Here is a 19,033-nt window from a genome sequence, read left to right as displayed (position 1 = left end):
AGCTGTTTCTGCAATAAAGTTTGAAGTCGATGCTGAAAATAAACCAGCAAAGACAGGGTCTCAAAACTTGTTAGGAAGCCAGCAGGGGCATACTTCAACTTGAAATACAGGTATAGGCCTGTAAATTGCTCCGCACTGTTGCCCGATATCCATTTGCAGGAACAGCGGGAGCGGTATTCCTATAAAAGATATTCTTGATACCTGCGCGGAAACTAGCCTGGTCTTCTCGTACGTACAGAGAGAAAACTGTCTGCAACAGGAGGCCGCTACTTGTAAAGGTTTTCGACTCACTCTTTTTACATGCCTAGCATTGTCTGGTACATTTAGACTGTGCTCTAACTGGTGAAGATATAGATTGCGCTCTGAAACACTTGTGTATGAGCTCAGTACAAATAAAATATCATATCATTGACTTCAGTAACCATATCTACACTCTGTTTGATACTTAATTGTATTTTTTATGTTTATTCAAAGTATCCTTTTGTATTGTTTTGTCATACATTTGTTTGTCTTGAGTTGCCTTTCTCAATTTTATCTTCAGTTGTATTGTATTAAATTTCGTACAATCCACTTCAATAATCAACGTATTGATTTTCATTCTCTCAATACGTGTTTCCCCATAGTAGTCCCTGTGGTTCATCAGGAGAGATCCCTAAATAATTACTTTCTTTGAAGTTCAGAAATTGTTTTTAATTTTCTCCCTTTTGGTTCAGGTATGTCTTCTGTATTTTGTTGCCTTATTTTCTTTTTAGTATTGGGAAGAGAGATCAGATTGTCCTCCTCGCAACGCCTCAATCACTCTTTTTACATGTACGTTTGATTATTTTCTTTTGATTCATGCTCTTTTCTGTTGCTACTGGAGTTATTCTTCACTCCATTGCCCCATTAGAGAGGCCAATTTAGAAATGAAAAGGTAAATGGAAAAAGCTTTTTGGTCAAAGCAGTAATATCACAATCTGTGACCAAAGTGACTAGTGCCATTATTCACCGAACAGCCTATTTTGGGGAAGATCATGGGGATCCATTCAATGACTTAAGTATCACTCAACAGCAGAAAAGTAGAGACTTGCTGATGGGCAGGGGATGCAGCTAGTGGAAGACCAAAAAAGACCACTTACAAACAGTGGGACTCGGTAAGGGGTAACTTCCTTCATTGTTGCAAAATCAAGAAACTGAAAAAACAGCTCTCAGAATGGAGGTTTTCAATCTTCCTCTAGTCTTCTCTTAAGAACGTAGACACCTTGGATCGCGTGTTCTCCTTAAAGTCTTTTTGAGGCCGACACCATCAGCAGGTGGACTATTGAGTGCAAAAACACAGAACAGACAGACAGACAGACCAAATTGAAAGCAGGAACATATGTATTCCCCTTTCTAAAATGAGAATGTTGTTTCCTGTTACAGAGCTGAAATGTGCATTCTGTGTCAAGAGAGAGGGTTTCAAGGAAAGCAAATTCAAACCATGTCGATAGCTGTGAGGCCATGTCCAATTGGTTCAAACTAGAGGATTTTGAAAGTATAATCCTGAGATTAGTTTGCAGACCACAGAATGGGCTCTCAATCCCCAGCGACCATAAATGCGTTAGTGAACTTGACTCCCTCAACTAAAGGCAAGACCTATTCATGCAGGTTAAGGCAGAACAAAATACACCCATATGCCGCGGGTAAAAAATGAAAATGTACTGTGTTTTTTTTCGAGGTAGATTAGTATTTATGATGCCCAAGGATCTTGGACACATGCTGGCATCTAAGTATAAATATTCCGGATATTGGCCCGACAGAGAATGGAGGCTGTAATGTGCAACGTTTAGAGCCTTGGCATAACAACATATCAAGGTTCAGCACTTTAAAACACACATGGTCATTTCAAAGCAGGCCATGACCTGCACACTGCAGTTTTCTGGAACTCTATACTCACATGAAATCTACAAACCAATAGGTTGCTGCAAAATGTCTCAAGGATATATCTAACGATCCAAGCCAATGCTTATGTAGCCTGTAGTAGACGTTTTTGTTTTTTATAAACTGCATGAAATACATTTTCCGCTCACTGGCCAGGGATTAAGAAACGTTTCTCATTTCTTGAATAACACAATTATGTTGTAGGGCCATTTCCCCATATTTTTGGGAAACTTACCAGCAAATACAAAGCGTTAGAAGGTGGATTGGGGACACACCCCTCAGTGGGCACTTTTTGAAACCAAATCAAACACTTGATAACTTAAACATCTCAGTGCTAAATGATAACTTCTGGACCGAAAATGCAAAATAAATGCATGCAGATTTTCAGGACTCTAGAATATGGTTTGAACAGACATTGTGGATTCATACGTCTCTACACCAATTAACTAATCCCCACCCTTTGCACTGTGACAAATCTGAAGGCTTTGTCACTTTTTTCCCTGGAGGGAACCACCCCATTTGAAGCTAGGGAGGTGAGCCTGCTAAGCAAAAGCCTCCCATGAGGTTTGTCAAGCGGGACCTCACTGGGAGTGACTCCCCTCTAGGGGACAAGGACTCCCATTCCCATGGGAAACTCCCTATAACTAAAGCATTATCGGCATATATGGGAATTCAAGAAACTGATGGTATATTGAACTGTGGGACTCAATAATATTGAAAGTGACTTTGGATGTTTGGCTCGAGACAATGCTGGTCTTTCTGTGGGCTTCATAGCTGAACATAAACAACATGCCCCTTTTTGGTCACAGAGCAAGAATAAAGACACAATCACCCTTTAATGGAGGAGGAGAAGCAATACTCAGAGGCAAGCCTCTGAGGTGACTATGTCACTGATGGGCGAAGCCGTGCTGCGGCACGGGCAGAGGTCGACACGGAGGCAAGACACTGCTGACCAGACAGGGGAGAGTGCAGAGTCGGAGAGACAAAGGCAAGCCTTAACTGGAGGCACAAACACGTAGCGGATGTGGTGGGCCTGGTGCCCGCAAACCGCTGCCAAAACAGTTGAACGAGAGAGGAGTGAATTCTCTGCTCTCAACATGAGAGCCCAAGAGCGGAGAGGCATCGAAATCAGTGGAAGAGAAAACCTGCTTTTATCCAGACCAGAAAACCTGTAAACCGTGGGCAACGGCACCGCTATCCAAGATACACCGTCTCACTGGAAGAAACTCAACGGAACAGAAAGTATCTGGGTTGTCCAGGGCAGAAGTAGGCAGAGAAAGGAGAGGATGAAACAGGAGGAAGGAAGAGTTGCCCTAAGCCCCTGCTAAGGTCAGAGAGACCAGGAAAGAGAGACGAACAGAGGGGTTACGGGAGCTGAAGAAACCCAAAGATTATAATCCACCAGGTGGCTCAAAGGAACCCCCAAGAGCTAACAGAGCCACCTAAAGAGAGGGGTTACCAATACCCTAGAGACATAAGAGAGCCATTGGGAAAGAGGAAACAAAGGGGGCTAGAGCGGCCCAATTAACCCAGTGAAGAACATATACCAGGGAGCACAAAGACTCCCAAGATACAAAGACTCCGACAATGTGAAGCAAGTGGGGACAGGTCACTACAAGCTGTGGAGAGGGATCAGGACAATATCCCTCCACTTAAAGAAATTGAGACATTTTGTTTCTTTCAAGGACTTAAAACTTTCGTTAGGGAACTTAGGGAAACTTTGGAGCTTTAAGGGACTGCCAAGACTTGTTAAAAAAAAGAACCAAGAATTGCGTTTTCTAGAGACACTTATTGAAGCCAGAACCATGAGAGACTCCTGAGATGCCTGAAGAAGATTGGGGTGAATCACTCTGAGTGCAGGGCACTCTGTCTAGTTTTCTTTTATGTTTTTCTAAGTGTTGGGGGCATTTTAGCAAATGGGTTAGGACTGAGGACTATTTTTTTGTTATGATTATGGATGGGCACCTTAGTTATAGTTCTGATAGGAAGAGGATGCCTTTTTAGCAATAGGGCTAGAGGCTAGAAAGGGTTTTTTTTTTAAGTTTATTAAAGCCTCTTGACAAGATGTCCTCTGCGCCGAGTCCTTCTTCTGGTTTGCCACAGTACTCATAGAAATCCAGAGGTGACACCAGAAAGACCTGGTATTTCAAATAATATTTTCTATGTTTATTTTCTGACTGACACCTGAATGACACATCCCAGCCTCACTCTGGCAATGGTCAGTTGCAGAACTCACACCAACGCAAGGCCTCACAGTGCTTTAAAAGCCATGCCTCACAAGCTTCCCAGAGGCCTGTGCATGCTCCTGCACCATGTCAGACTATGTCTTTTTTCTTTTCACTCAGATGCAGAGAAGCAAAATCTCAATATGGCAAAATCCTTTTCAGACCAGCCTTCAAAGGTTAAAGGCCCAGCACATGACTGATTGTTCCCAAAGACTGTTGGCCTTCTAGAGGCACAAGCGCAACACATGTGCCACCACTCATCTTGCTAAGGCTTCCGCCAGACAAATCAATTCCACTAGACCAGTATGAATAGCCTTTTGTAACAACACTGTAAATGTGACCACATCCTGATAAATTTTCAAAATACAATTGCCCAACATGTGACAGACTGTTTCGATCCCAAGCTTAAACATAGATGGACATAGTAGGCAATAGACTCTGTTGGGATGGAACCGCAACCAGCACTGCTTAACACATATCAGCTTTCAGTAGATTGCACATGTCATGAATGATGCTACCCCTTATCCCTTCACGCCTGTCTGGGAACAGCGCCCCAGCATTCCTTTTCTTGCCTGCTTGCTTATAGTTTGCAGTTCTCCATTTGAATCTTTCAGACTGGAATGCATGTGGGTAACTTCTGAGGTTCATGGTTCCATGTGAAGGAACCACAAATCAGAAACAGATCCAAACAGATCAGGTGAATTCTTAAATTGTGTTGTTTATTCAAGAGCCTCATTCTGTCTATGTCTTACGAAGTGATCTGAAGATAACAAGAGCCTGCAAATACTTTATTTCCTTAGCCTAACTAAGATATCACCCTGATAGCCATTTTGGATCAACACTTTATATATATATTATTGTATATGGATTTGGACCAAAGCTTTATAATAGAAATTGGAGGTCCTTCCAAATTGATGTTATAACACTCATCGCTTAAATGCGTGCAGTGATCAGAGCCTTTGTCCTCTCTCGCATAGAGTATAGTAAAAATCTCTATCTAGGACTAAGGACTAAACAAACAAAAAAGTAACCCAACTGCAACCTATCCAAACTAAAGTAGCTGGATTTATTTTGGGACTGAAGCATTGGGACCATATCTAACCAAGCATGAGAAACCTCAGTTGGCTTCCGATCACAAAGAGATTAACACACAAATTCAACTCTATGACTTTCCCTAGCCACCATAACATTGTTCCTAAATGCCTGAAATTACACAAACAAATGTGTACCTACAATACCGCTAAGATCAAAGGTTAAAAATCTAACTACATCCAGGTTCAAAAGACTTAAACACACAGGGACATCCCTTGCAATATTAGGTTTGAAATTCTGGAACATCTTCTCCACAACTCTGAATACATAATATATCCTCAAGAGGTTCCAAAAGGAATGTGAAAATCTGGCTCCATAAACAGGAGATCTAACTCAGCTATTCCCAGGCACATTGAACAAATAACCTCCCCTCTGCCAAATCACTCATATCCTGGACTCTCCCGCACTAAAACCTTACGGGTAGCATTTCAGCCCATAGCAACTTCCTGATAACCTCTTATTTGCAGTACCATGGCTTTGCAAAACTTAATCTGGCATGTTCATAAAACCACTTTGTTTGTTGTAAGAAGAGCTTCCTGCAAACACCAAGACAGATGTTCTGTAACCAATGGTGCCTTTGCAAAACCATCAACCACACTATGTAACCCAACTGTCAGCTGAGACCTCAGATAGCAACTGTAACTTGATCCCAATGCTCCTATTCCTTATGTTTATGTCAAACCTTTGTATTGTACTCAATGTCCTGTTTTTGTTCAGGTGCTTTGAGCACATTGAGCAAATTAGAGCATCATAAAGCTCCAAAAGAAACCAATAAATAAATAATCAAAGCAATCTAAAGTGACTGATAATAAAACTTTGTGGTATAGTAAATAATTGGTAAAGACGTTTTATATGTGATGAATTTGATGGTGGGTGTACTATATGGTCAAATAACGACCCCAACTTATTTAACTTACTGACATTGGAGATGTGTTATGCATGAAGGGTAAAGGTGATCAGGAATTTTCCAGACTCAACACCACTAATTGAATTAGTGCATAAAAGGTTTGGGGTTGGCAAAGTATACAAAATCTTTTGTTGCCATCTTTATAGACCTTACAAGTTCTGTACTAGGTTGAAGACACAAGTATGACTGCCAAGGGTCTAGGATGGTTGAGAGAAAATGGTGGTTTCCAATCTAGATGAAATCTACACAACCTGAATGATAAATATGTAGAAAGTTACAAGGTTGGGACAGATACTAGTTTAGTGGTGTTTGATTGAACGACTAAATCTTGTATATTGCATACCTGATCCTCCGGTCTGATGTGAAGAACAGTTGGGCAGATTTTTATGTATTCCTAATGAGGAGGGCAGGTCTGTCTCCCATTATTGTTACGAGCTGAACCGAGGAACATGAGAGGATCACTCAGTCTATGAAGAGCCCACTGCAGAGGCATGCCTTGATCACAGACTAAAATCTCAAGTGTGTTCTCTGATTTTGCAACGGTAATGAATTAGTACCATCTAATTATGCAATACAGGATTTAAAATAATTTTTTGTTTTTGTAACAATACAAATAACTTTTTACTGTTGCTACTACTATTATTAATGTTATTTGAGTGTGGCCTCCTGATAGTCGCATCCGCCAAATGAAACTGGAGATGAACAGATTTTGATAAAGAATACTAAGCAGGTCTAACTCTTGATTGTTTATAGAGAGAATTAAGGGCACAGACATTTTGAAGCCTGCAATGGAGGGTACTGGTTAATCCCTTTTATTGTGTTTGTGCGTCCATTCCATTTTATCATTTGATCCAATTATGTGGCTATTTTGTTCTATGTGAAGACTGGGGGATATCTGTTGTGGAAAGTGAGGGATGCTGTGGGGGGATTTGAAAACTAAGGTACAAAACACACCCTGGACTTTGCCGACCAGGAACCCAATGCTGCACTCCTCACAGGATAATATCCAAGATCAAATATCTCAACTGAAAAAGGGGGGAAACCGTTACTCAAATGAGTCAGTCATCCCTAATAGTTGAGGCAGTAAAGTTGTAATTTTTGTGGTGAGCACTATACACATGTGCTCATCAATTTAACATAATTTCATAGTCATTGAAGTATAAATATCTTTCAATATTTCTGTCTGCCTGCTGGAGTAAAGAGAGGAAATCAACCAGACTGACTCAAGACAGGTTAAATAGAGAACGCAAGTGTTTATATATATATAAATAAGTCTCTCTGTGTTGCACTGTTAACTTCCACAGTGCGGGTATGGACAGTAAAAATTGTCACAAAACAGTGATTCAAAAACAACAATGATACAATTTGAGCTGCAGATGCTCGGGTAAACCAAAACAGGTCAATCAAATGAATGTTTCAAGTTATGTCACAATTACATCATTGGTGATAACTTTCAGAATTTCCAACATAAAAAAATCTTTTCGAGTTTTCAACATAGAAAAAGCACTCCTAGGTGATGTTTGGTGCCAACGCGTTTCGGATTGCATTAATCCATCTTCAGGGCTGGATGTGCTCATGTTTCATAATATATTCATAATAAATTCTCTTGTTGGGCCCTAATTAGTCCAGAGGACAGGACTCATAAGTATTGTTGGGTCTGGAGTGAGTCTCCTAACAACCAGACCGCAGGAGAGTAGCGGCGGGATGCAAGTCCCTTGCAGGTATCGGATGCTGCTTGAAAACTGAAAAACAGGCCTATTTTCAGGGCTTTGGGCTGATGTTGGCACCCTAACGCTAGTAATGATAGGAGGCTGGGGTCTTTAGTTTTGGCAGAAGGTGCGGCCAGTGGTGCAGTTTGGTGGTGTTGGTGTCCGGGGAAGCACCTTATAAAAAGGGCATGAAGTCCTTTCCTCATTGGCAGTTTGTGTCATGCTACTTTGTAAACGTAGACACACCTTCAGGTCAACCTGTCAACTTTCTCACTGGACTCTATGCTCATTATGCAGGGCAGAAGCCTACCATGGCTGCACACGAGTACACACATTGAGGCTGCGCATGAGTGCATGCAAAGGCTCCCCCACCCCGCCCCTAACCCAGCAAGGTACAGTTGGTGAGGCTGTGAAAAACTGGTAAGGGACAGGGGGGAGCAAGGAGAAGAATGCTGTGTGTGGAAACATGAGAGACTAGGGTCTTGGGGGTACGACGTCCTTTAATCGCGGCATTTTTTGGTGCAGATATTTTACCGAAAAAAAAACATCTAAAAATATGGGGTGGGTAGAGGGATAAAAGGTTTCTGGGTTTTTTGGGGCTAGATTCTAAATAGGTGGGAAAGGGGGATTTGGGAGGTTAACCCCCACCCCCAAAAATAACTAGATGAGTTTTTGCGGCAAAGAATGCCGCAAAATAAAAACGGGCGATAGAATGACATGGAATCGGTCTTGGGATGGGGCTTCTTGCTTGGAGGAGGACTGGGAAAATGCTAGAATGGTGAGATTGGATGAGTAAACAGTTGACATAAGGGAGGTTAGAAGGACCCTCCAGATAAAAAAAAATGGGAGGGCTTGCAAAGTGACAACATGTTGGGAAACCGAAAAACTGGTTGCTCCCTTGCCAGGTTACAGGTTCACAGGGGGGCTAGGGGACATATAAGTAATGGTCGACGAGGCGTTGAGCTGCCCATTTTGGGCGAGCCACCAAGCCAGACTAGTGAAAGCACTAAGCGTTCCCTCAGTTGCAACAAGTCGCTAAGGGGCACTCCTGGGCTGGCTTTAACTGTCAAAAGGAAATGCGGTTTCCCTTTGACAGTTTGTACCCCAGCATGCATGTCCAAAGGGCCATGCAAGGCCTGGGGCATTTTGCTTCCCCAGCCTTGCAAAGCCTTTGGGGATGCAGGCTATGGTACTGCAGCTATGAATGAGCATAGGGGGCACTCCCGTGCCTGCCCACACATTCAGAGTGGCTGGGGTACGCTCTGGCTCCTACCTATAAGTGCAGGAACCAGGAGGCTCTCCTTGCTTCCTGGTTCTTGTTCATATTTCGTGGGAGGAGGAGAACCATTGCAGGATCCTCTTCTCCCGATGATAGTGGAGCAGATTCTGGACCAGGCTGCAAGTAAGAAATAAAAAATGTGTGTGTGTGGCAGCATGTTTAGGAATGAGTGCATTTTTGCGTGCGTGAAAAAGTATGTTGGGTGCGTGTGTGCAATCATGCGTGTGAATGTGAGAGTGTATGCTAAGGGCTAAATAGTCATGGATGTAGTGTATAGGTGCACAAGTGAACATGTATGGGAGTGAGAAAATGTTTATGAAGGCTGAATGAATCAATGCAGTTGGTTGCGTGAGCGGGCCTCTAAGGTGTGCATTATTTACTGGGCATCAAACAATGTTTGTTGTCAAATTCATGCCCGTAGAAAATGCTATGCCAGAAGTATAAAACAGAACCAAACTGCCTGCAGCGATGCAGGTCAGTATAGCCACGTAACAACACTCCTCATGTATAGGGTTCCGTTTTATATTTCTGGCCAGTGGGGGAAATGTAAAGAATTTACTCTGGGTACTACTCCCCCCTTCGTGCAGGAGGAGGGGGTTGGGCAGTGGAGTAGGTGGGCTGATGGGCACAGCCCAGGCCAGGGCGAGCAGCACCCTTTTTCAGAGAACACAATCACTGTGATTTGCCTAAAAGCAAAGAGCATTTCATGAAGCTAAGATTGTCCACATTTTACGTGTGTAATATGCATGTGATATTGATTCAGCATTAAACCATTTTGATCAAGTAATGGCAATTTTTCATTTGTCTCAATATGCACCCTAACAAAGAAATGGCTGTAAATCCCAAGATCTAAGACTTGGGCTGTTTCTGCATGGAGCTCGTATTAACAAACTTTGACTCATCCTGCAGAGCCTGCAGCCTGGGTGAGTGCCCACTCGCGAGCAGACTTTGGGGACAGCTCGGCTAACCTAGCTCGGGGGTTTGGTCCATGAGAGGAAATGGGTGCTCCGGCGAGACAAACTTCGATAGAACCAGCTCTGTCTTGTTCCGGTCCATTTCCTACCCTGCTACTGGCAAGGTAGTTTATACTAGGCATCTAAGTTAAAGCAAACATGATAAGTGTTGTTACCTTGCTAAACTGGACTGCCCTGCTGCAGCCAGTCTGGTTAAGCTTTCTTACTGTGGTCTGGCATGTTTTACTGGGCTTCACAGTCAAATCAAACATGGTATGTGCTTTTACGTGGCTAGAGTGGCCTACATTGCTGCAGCCAGTCTTGTTATATATCCTTACTGTGGCATAGCCTAATTACTGAGCATTACGTTCGAAGAATACTCTGCTATTTGCCTGAACTTGCTAGCTGCCTAACTATCGTACTTTCTATGCCATGTAAAACAGCATTTGTCAAATACCTTATTGTAAGCAATGTTTTCACATGTGATCTACATGGACGTGCCATGGAACCAAGCTGTCTTCTTGTAACAGCGCCTCGATGCTCTTGGGCTGTTTGTGTGCTTTATAAATAAAATAAAAAAATTCAAAAATAAGTGCAGTTATTTGTCGGACTTGCTTACAATTTCTGCAAACAGTGGTTACCTTTCTCACTCTGGCATGGTATTTTCTACTCTGCATCAATGTTAAAGCAAACATGATAAGTGTTGTTACTTGGCTGGACTGCATTGCCACAGCCAGTCTGGTTACAATGTCACAGCATTTTTTACTGGGCTTCAAGGTTAAAGCAAACCTAAGTGTTATTACGTGGCTAAATGCACCCCTCTCACCCGTCCAGCACTACCCGAAATGTCGTCTGGCCTAGTACGATAGTCGCTTGTTTTGTTACTCTCCTCCGTTTCTGCACCCCTCTCCCTGCCTTTTGTTTTCTCTGGCTCTACCAGAAATGTCACCAGGCCTAGTACGGTAGTCGCCTGTCTGTTCCCATTTCCTTCCCACTCTCCGCCCTCCCTTCCTTATCTATGTCTTAGCTCTTGCACTATCTGAAATGTCGTCAGGCCGAGTACGATGGTTAATTTCACATCCCTGCTGTTCATGGCCTGTAAGAATGTTCATTGTATTTTCCCTTGTTCCCTCCCTAGCCTTGAAGCGCTTTGAAACACATTGTGCATAGGCGCTATATAAATAAACTATCATATCATACATTGCTTCAGCCAGTTTGTTACGTTTTATTACTATGACTTTGGCATAGCATTTCTTACTGGGTAACAAGGTTAAGGCAAACATAACTTATTACATGGCTAGCCTGGCCTACATTGGTGAAGCTAGGCTGGGGGTATTTTCTAACTGCAGTATGCCATTTTTGTCTGATAAAGCCAACAGGAGCATGTTCCTATATAACAATTCTGGCATGTATTGGTGCAGCCTGCATGGACATGTATGGGCACAGCCACTATGAACATGTTTTTTATACCGGCATATATTCCGGTCAAAGTCATTAAGAAAATGAGTTGGAAAATCCTCTGTGCACTTTTGGTGACTTGTATCTATTGGATTTTTTAATGTGTGAACCAACACAACCAAATGTAAACTCTGTGGCTTTTGACAGACACGATTGCTTCATATCATCATGTTCTTCCGCTCAATTCTATGACAAGACAGGAGGCTCATATTATGCATTACAATCTTTACTCTGAAACCACAGCAGCAAAGAAAAAACTTTTACAAACAAAAAAGTTTCAACAACAGAACTAGATAAAGTTCAATGTCAATGCATGGGGAACTCCCCAAACCATCATGGAGGATAGGTCATACCCTGCAGGGGACCAATGAGCAGGGACCCTCCTTTATATATGTCCATTACTCTAACGCCAACCCGTCTTTCTTTGCTGCTGACACCACAGAGCTAAGTCACCCCTTTCAGTTGTGTCTTACATTGTTTGTCAGTAGTAGGCTTTATTAGTTTGAATATGACATATATTATTTATATGGTAAATATGTGTTAATTACCTTTTATTATAAAGGAATTTGTGTATTTGATACAATGTATCTGGATAGCCGCGTGCGGCCGTTGGTTTCATTTTGGTGTCTTTCAAAAAGAAAATATGTATTATGCTCATACTTCCTGTTTCAGCTGAAGCAGTGGTGCAATGGTTGAATTTCGGACTACAGTCCATGAGGTTGTGAGTTCGAGGGAGCTCTCTAATTTATTTCTTCTTTAAAAATTTCTCGCGCTTGTAAACTCAGGTGTTTCTAGTGCATTAATCAACTCGCTCCCGGCGTGCGCGAGAGCAGTGTTGTTTACACTGTTCCCTCTTCATTTCGCCTGTTTGAATTCGTGCCCCTTGACAGATTTATGGTCACCTGGGGATTCCAGGTGCTGCAGGCTTTGGGTTCGGCCTGCCCCTGTGGCTTATGTTTGTAACAAAAGCCTCTGATTCAGTACTGAGCCAAGTTAGCTCAAATATAGAGCTGCAGGTCTCCCATGCAGGAAGACCCGGGTTCGCGGCCGACCAGCGCATGTTTATTTGTATATTTTAATTGTTATATTTTAAATAATTGTATTTTACAATGGAGGTATTTGATTGTCACCTTTTTTGCTCAGTTGAGCAGGGATTTCCTAATGGGCATTTGGTTGGTTCATGACTTCTTCAGAAAGATTATAGCACAAACATTTTAATAGTAAAAATGTGGTTTTGTTAAATGTTTGTAATTTCGTATCCCTGGTGACACAACACATTTCCTTACCTTTAGTGCTGGAAAGAAAGAATGTTTACTGATAGACTGTGGGTTTGTTAGGTCAAAGTCTGACCATCCAGCGCAAGAGCCCGATGCACTGCCAGTCTGCAGTTTTATTTTATTTTCTTTATTTATTCATTTACTTATTTCTTAAGTTATGTGCTTTGCCTTCACTGTAGGTGCCATAAGTTCGGTTTCAGGTTCAGCCTGATTCTATTGCGAGGTTACCCCCTCGTGTACTGCTGATTATCACACCCTGCTCGGGCGAGCAGTTGGAGGTGCACTTGCTCAGTGTATCCTACCTTCAACTTGACAGTTTTCTTTTGTTTGGGTTATCTTCCCTGGAAAGGTGCAGTCACCTGCTCGGTGGCAAGGTTGCCTGGGGTTTCTGCGAGGGGTCCCCTTGTATACGGCTGTGTCCACACCCTGCTAGGGTGAGCAGTTGAGGTACACTTGCTCAGTGTTTCCTCCCTTAAAGTGGGCAACTTGGGTAATTACCTTAACTGGCATGCACCATAACCTGCACGGTTTCAGGCTCTGCCTGAGTTCTAATGCGAGGTTACCCCCTCGTGTACTGCTGATTATCACGCCCTGCTCGGGCGAGCAGTTGGAGGTGCACTTGCTCAGTGTATTCCTTCCTTAAGGTCGGCAGCTTTGTTTAGGTGCTGCATATGGCTGACGCCATTGTTTGGTCTTGTAGGCGTGCAGTAACCTGCTCGGTTTCAGGCTTCGCCTTGTTCCTACTGCGAGGTGCTCCCTCGTGTACTATTGGTTGCCTCACCCTGCTGGGGTGAGCAGTTGAGGTGCACTTGCTCAGTGTACGCTTTGATAAACAATATGTTTAAGTGTTGACTGGAACACATTTGCGTTTTTTTTCAGAATTGTCAGTGGCCCAGAAAGCTCAGTGAGTATCAGCTTATATAAGGGCCGGGGATTCGGTCCCCTGTGAGGGCGTAACCCCTCTTCTTTGGATATTTTATATATATTTCATATATTATATATTCTTTATTTATTAAGTGCTTTAAAGAAAAGAGTGTGGAAGTGGTTGTGAACAGACCCATATGGGGTTGTACCTTCCTCTCTAACCATCTATCTGGTGTTATCATTCATCTTTTAGTTAAAAATTCTGTCACCCTTTACCTTAGTTAGTTTCAGGACAACTCAGTCCTTTCCTTAGGTTTTGATTCCCGACCTCAATTGCTCCACCCAATACCAGTGCTGATTAAGCTACAGTATTTTCTCTCAACATGAGGAAGAATAAAGATGATGCGTTATGCCTCTATTGAGGTCTGTAGGGCTTAAGGCTCTCTTTAGTGGGGACGTTTGTTCTCCCCTACTTTTGTCCCATTGGACATTCCTTATTCTTTTGGTTTCTGGTGGAGACAGGGTCAGCTCGAGGGTAACCGTTCAGTTTTTTACATGACAAGTTGAGCAACCATGTTTTACTTGGATGGAGTGTTTGGAAATACTTGATGGTATCAGTTAGACGAGTTGCCAAATAATAACTTGCTGGCGCCTGCCTCATGTTTTTCCTCCCAAAGCTTGGCCTATGGTTCAGCTAACCGTCTAACAGTGTGTTGCAACTTCTCCTCTGCTCGAGGAGTACACGCAGGCTTCTGTACCCTCATGAGCGTTGCTTAACCTCTTTAGAATGCTGTTTTCATATCCGTGCTGACCGTTCTGATACAGGTTCCTAATTTTGGAAAGGTCTACATCAGTCTTTTATCCAGCTGAGATCGATAAGTGAACACCTCACACCACACAACGCTCGTAGTAGTGTTAAGCACCACTCATATACCTGAGGGTTCGTAGTACTGTATAAGTACTGTTTTGCTATGGACAATGTGCTTAGTTTTTCCTTCCCCTGATTCCCTTAGTGGCCAGTCAGCCTCACATGAATACAGTGACTCAGACCTCAGGGTTTGAGGGGACAGTGGTCCCAGATTTCTTCTCAACCTTGCATTTACAGGGCATTGATAATTATCCAGAGTTCTTTCCCCCTCATTCCCCTTCCTGCCATCCTTGGGGGAGATTGCATCATAATATTACGCCTCTGGGAGTATCCAATGGTTTCAGTTTTCCTGCCATCCTTGGGGGAGATTGCATCATAATATTACACCTCTGGGAGTATCCAATGGTTTCAGTTTTTTCCTTTTTACAGGAGTTCTGGCGGGTGACCAGTGCAGACTCGCACTGAGCATTTCCCTCCCGTCTGTTACTTTCCTTTGTGCTAATCTCTGGTATTTCAATAAGTTAACTGGAGTCTGTCCAGTCAGGGGATTGGTTAGAGGCGCTAGTGGGTATTTATTTCTCTTAACGGTGTAAAGCGGGGCTTTAATGTGGTCCTCAGGGTAGTTTTCTTTCTGGATTGCAAGGTTTTTCCTTTGGATAAGTGGGGGAGGTTTCTCCTCTTTTGGGAAGGCTCAATATCCCTTGGTGGGATAGAGGGGTCTGGGAGTGATACTATCCCCCATCCACGTTATGACCCTCTATCACGATGCGTTCCAGAGTCTACACATTAACTTTCAGACGGTGTCTGCTGCTACGATTACCAGAGTGCTGGGATATATATTTGGTTGATGACTTGATTATCATAGTCACCTGCATGGCAGGTGGACCTTTGGGGTTTTCACAAGAGTTTGTTTGCAGTAAGGTGCCAGCTCAGGGTGCTGTGAGCTTCAAAGATCTGCAAATTGGCTGAAATATAGGTTGGACCTCTTCTGGTGTACACCTTCAGTTTAACCATTTAGTGATCAGTTCTTTGCAGTTTAGAGTCTTGCTAAGATTTTGGAAATTTGGTGTCCTCCTTCGGTTACTTTTGATCCGCTAGGGGATTTATCACCAGGGAGGAGGGATCAAGGTTCAAGCACCGGGCATACCTACAAAGGAGTTTAGATATCACTATAATGGTAGTGATTGGATGTCGGATACATTTTTTCTTCTTGCCAAGTTTGGCCTCTTAAGGATCAGGTTTATAATATCTGCCTTTTGTCATGGTAGCAGAGTCCTTCTTCAAGAGTTCGGGAGGTCTGAGGGTCTCCGTGTTGGCGGTTTGAAGGGTTTAGCTTCTCAGGTGGGGCCCTGTCTTCCATTCTGCTTCTGCCTCCAGAAGACTTCCCTCCTTAGTATACACATATGTCTGAAGACAATTGTAGATTAATTCTATTGCTTTTCAGCTCCGCTCAGGATGGATTGTCCTATTACAAAATTTATAAAAATGATTTTTTACTCCCATTTTACCCTTTTGAAGATTTGTCTTTCCCTCTTGGTTCCCCGGTGTAGTTCTGTGACATGCCCTGTTTCAAATGCGATATCTTCCTTTAATGCATGGGATGGAACCTATAAGACTTTCACCCCTATGGGGTACTTTTCTTTATCTCCAGGAGAGCTAGGTGTTTGTTTTCATTGGTTTGCTTTCTAGGTCCCCAAAAATGGTACGAATTTAAGTGTTTTGAATATTTGATTGAACAACATAGGTGTTTATTTCAGATGGTTTTGTCCTAACCTATTAGTATAGGAAAACTTTGTTCAATGTTTTCCCCTCTTTTAACCAGTTGGTTTTGGTGGCCTGTAAGGAACGCTGGATTTGGCACATTCCTGTTTTTCTTGCAGTGGATTTGACTTTGCCTTATAAGACAGCTTTTCGGGCAACCTAGTCTTGGGCAATTCTCTGATTGGTCAACAGATTGATTTAATGAAAGCATTTAAAAAATGTTACCTTTCCTTTAATTTTATTATATTATCTATTATATTGGATCATTTTGTACTTACTAATGAGATGCAAGGGCTTTGAACTTGCATAATATGAGCCTCCTGTCTTGTCATAGAATGACTAATCCCCCACACTAACGTGAGATGGGGGTTTAGATTCTATTAAAGACAAGGAGGCGATTATTATCCCTCCCACCCACCCTGGATATGATATGATATGATATGACAATTGTGATACGCATGTACACAGGTGGTTCAAGTGAGAACATTCTTTGGTTTGTTGTTCTTCCCAACCACCCACCCTTCTTGCTTGTTGTTCTTACAGGTACGAGTTGAGGTTCTGCTCAGGAGTGTGGATCGCAGTTACAAGTTCTGGAGTGCGTGATTTCGGGTGAGAAGTCCTATCCAGAAGAACTTCTTCATTGCTTCAGGCTGCGGAAAGGTTGAGATCTCCGGTTTCGCTGGATCCTTTTTCTCTGCGCTACGCAGTTCAACCGTTCCATTGGGCGTCTGGTGCAAGTCAGCTGCAGAAAGAGGGGTTGGCGTTAGAGTAATGGACATATATAAAGGAGGGTCCCTGCTCATTGGTCCCCTGCAGGGTATGACCTATCCTCCATGATGGTTTGGGGAGTTCCCCATGCATTGACATTGAACTTTATCTAGTTCTGTTGTTGAAACTTTTTTGTTTGTAAAAGTTTTTTCTTTGCTGCTGTGGTTTCAGAGTAAAGATTGTAATGCATAATAATCGCCTCCTTGTCTTTAATAGAATCTAAACCCCCATCTCACGTTAGTGTGGGGGATTAGTCATTGCATTACAGACTTTTGTAAACTTGAACAAATCATTGAGCCTGATAATCATTGAGCCTGATAATCATTGAGCCTGATGAACATTTCTTGTATAGAGTATGGTCATTTTTTTAAAAAAAATAATACATGCAGCAATTGCTTAAAAAATTAAATTGCATCTCTTATAGTGGAAGAGTGTTTCTTAAATGGGGCAGCGTTTCTTTTCTGATGGAAGCATTTGCTCGGTTTCACCTTGGGAGCGAGACGACTAAGGAAAATTCTGCAAGTAATTACAAATCCACATGGGCAGGATGAGAAAAAAAGGCCACCAATGCCGTTTTGAGCAAGTTCTCAAATATCCCCTTTGCTCCACTGGTGGAATTTACGTTTTGTCTCCACCTGCACACTTGTCAAAATTGCGTCTCTCTGCAGATCTGAAATAATCCAAGACAATGGTTTCCTCACGTTATCACAGTACATACACCGACACACCAAACCTAGCATGTAGAAGTGGCACGCCATATCATGCATGCAACTGGCTGATGGTAGTTAACAGCATCATGGCAAGCAGCCAAGGAACTCTTTCCCTCAACGTGTTGCCTCTATTCATTTCACGTTAGAATCCTACCCAGACAAATTCTAATCATTTCAAATTCTCTTTTTACGTAGGTTCTGCAATTTCCAAAAATCCTGATAAAACGGATTGCCGGGTCAGAGTTCACACAGACATCAGAAAACATAAAAATGAAAGATTGAATTCTTCTGCAGCAAAAGCGTGCACGTTCTGCTTGAAACTCGGCTGTATTTAATCTGGAAATGCACTGTACACACTTGCACGAGAAAAAAGACAGGGCACATAAATACCAACGCTATTCAATAAATCCCCTTTAATACTGCAACGTGCGTAAAATACCGAAGGCTTGGCATTAGAGATAGCTGCCATTCCATCGCTCCACTGCAGATGGCCTATTTTTAGCCCCGGCCGCATCACACGTATATCACAGCTGCTGCTGCAGGAATACTGATCACGGCACCCAGCCGTCCTGGGGCTGTAGATGGAGACGCCGTACATATGCATGTGCTTTGGTTTCCCGTTTCCCTGTGTGTTTAATCCCGGGTTGGTGCTGCTGCGCGTGGAATCGCTGACACGTCCGGGCGAGCAGGCCAGGCGAGCTCGCCTGGGCTGCTGCTTCCACAGCTTTCCCCTGCACTGCATTCTCAGCAAGCTGAGCCCATCAATCAGCCATCGGAGAGCAGTCCTGAAGCATTCTGGGAAAGCGCTCGCTTCTGAGAACAATGGCGTAAGCGCCATTTACAACCTAACAGAGCAGGGCGCAGACGTAGACAAGGTGCAGATTCCGGGCGCCAAATTACATGGACATGATAGAATATTAAAAAAGGATCCAAAAGGTTTCTGAAAACCAGAGATTCTTACAATTCTGCAGAACAATAGTGCTTCCGGTTTGTAAGAACGCAGCCTTGCTTGTTCCCCTTCCACCCCGTATCAAATAATCTACAGTGACTGCTTCACCTCAAAGGGCACCACTGGGCCCTTAATCTCGCTATCCGTGCAGGAATAAACACGCTAAAACTCTTGCCGCGTTTTCTGTCCAGAGCAGGACCATGGCAGATCCATCCGCATTATAGAGAATCGTGGCGATTCTGCAGACTGTGGGGCAGCCACGACTGGCCAATGGTCCCAGGAACGTTCTACAGCACGCCATGCATGGCGCAGAG

The 19,033-nt window shown here is 43.1% G+C and overlaps 1 protein-coding gene and 1 long non-coding RNA gene across 8 annotated transcripts in view; one reads left to right on the top strand and one right to left on the bottom strand.

The window, feature by feature from the left end:
- ANK3 (ankyrin 3) overlaps positions 1–19,033 on the bottom strand; it is a 2,768,233-nt gene that overhangs the window by 1,268,354 nt on the left and 1,480,846 nt on the right. The gene's annotated exons all lie outside the window — the stretch shown is intronic.
- LOC138472841 (uncharacterized) lies at positions 11,953–17,255 on the top strand. The gene is made up of 2 exons (XR_011268688.1): positions 11,953–12,051; positions 16,836–17,255. It is a non-coding gene; the product is annotated as an uncharacterized lncRNA (long non-coding RNA).

This window comes from Ambystoma mexicanum, chromosome 8 (genome assembly GCF_040938575.1).
Source record: "Ambystoma mexicanum isolate Mex_15411 chromosome 8, UKY_AmexF1_1, whole genome shotgun sequence".
Classification (NCBI taxonomy): Eukaryota; Metazoa; Chordata; class Amphibia; order Caudata; family Ambystomatidae; genus Ambystoma; species Ambystoma mexicanum.
This window is presented reverse-complemented; position numbering and strand designations above follow the sequence as displayed.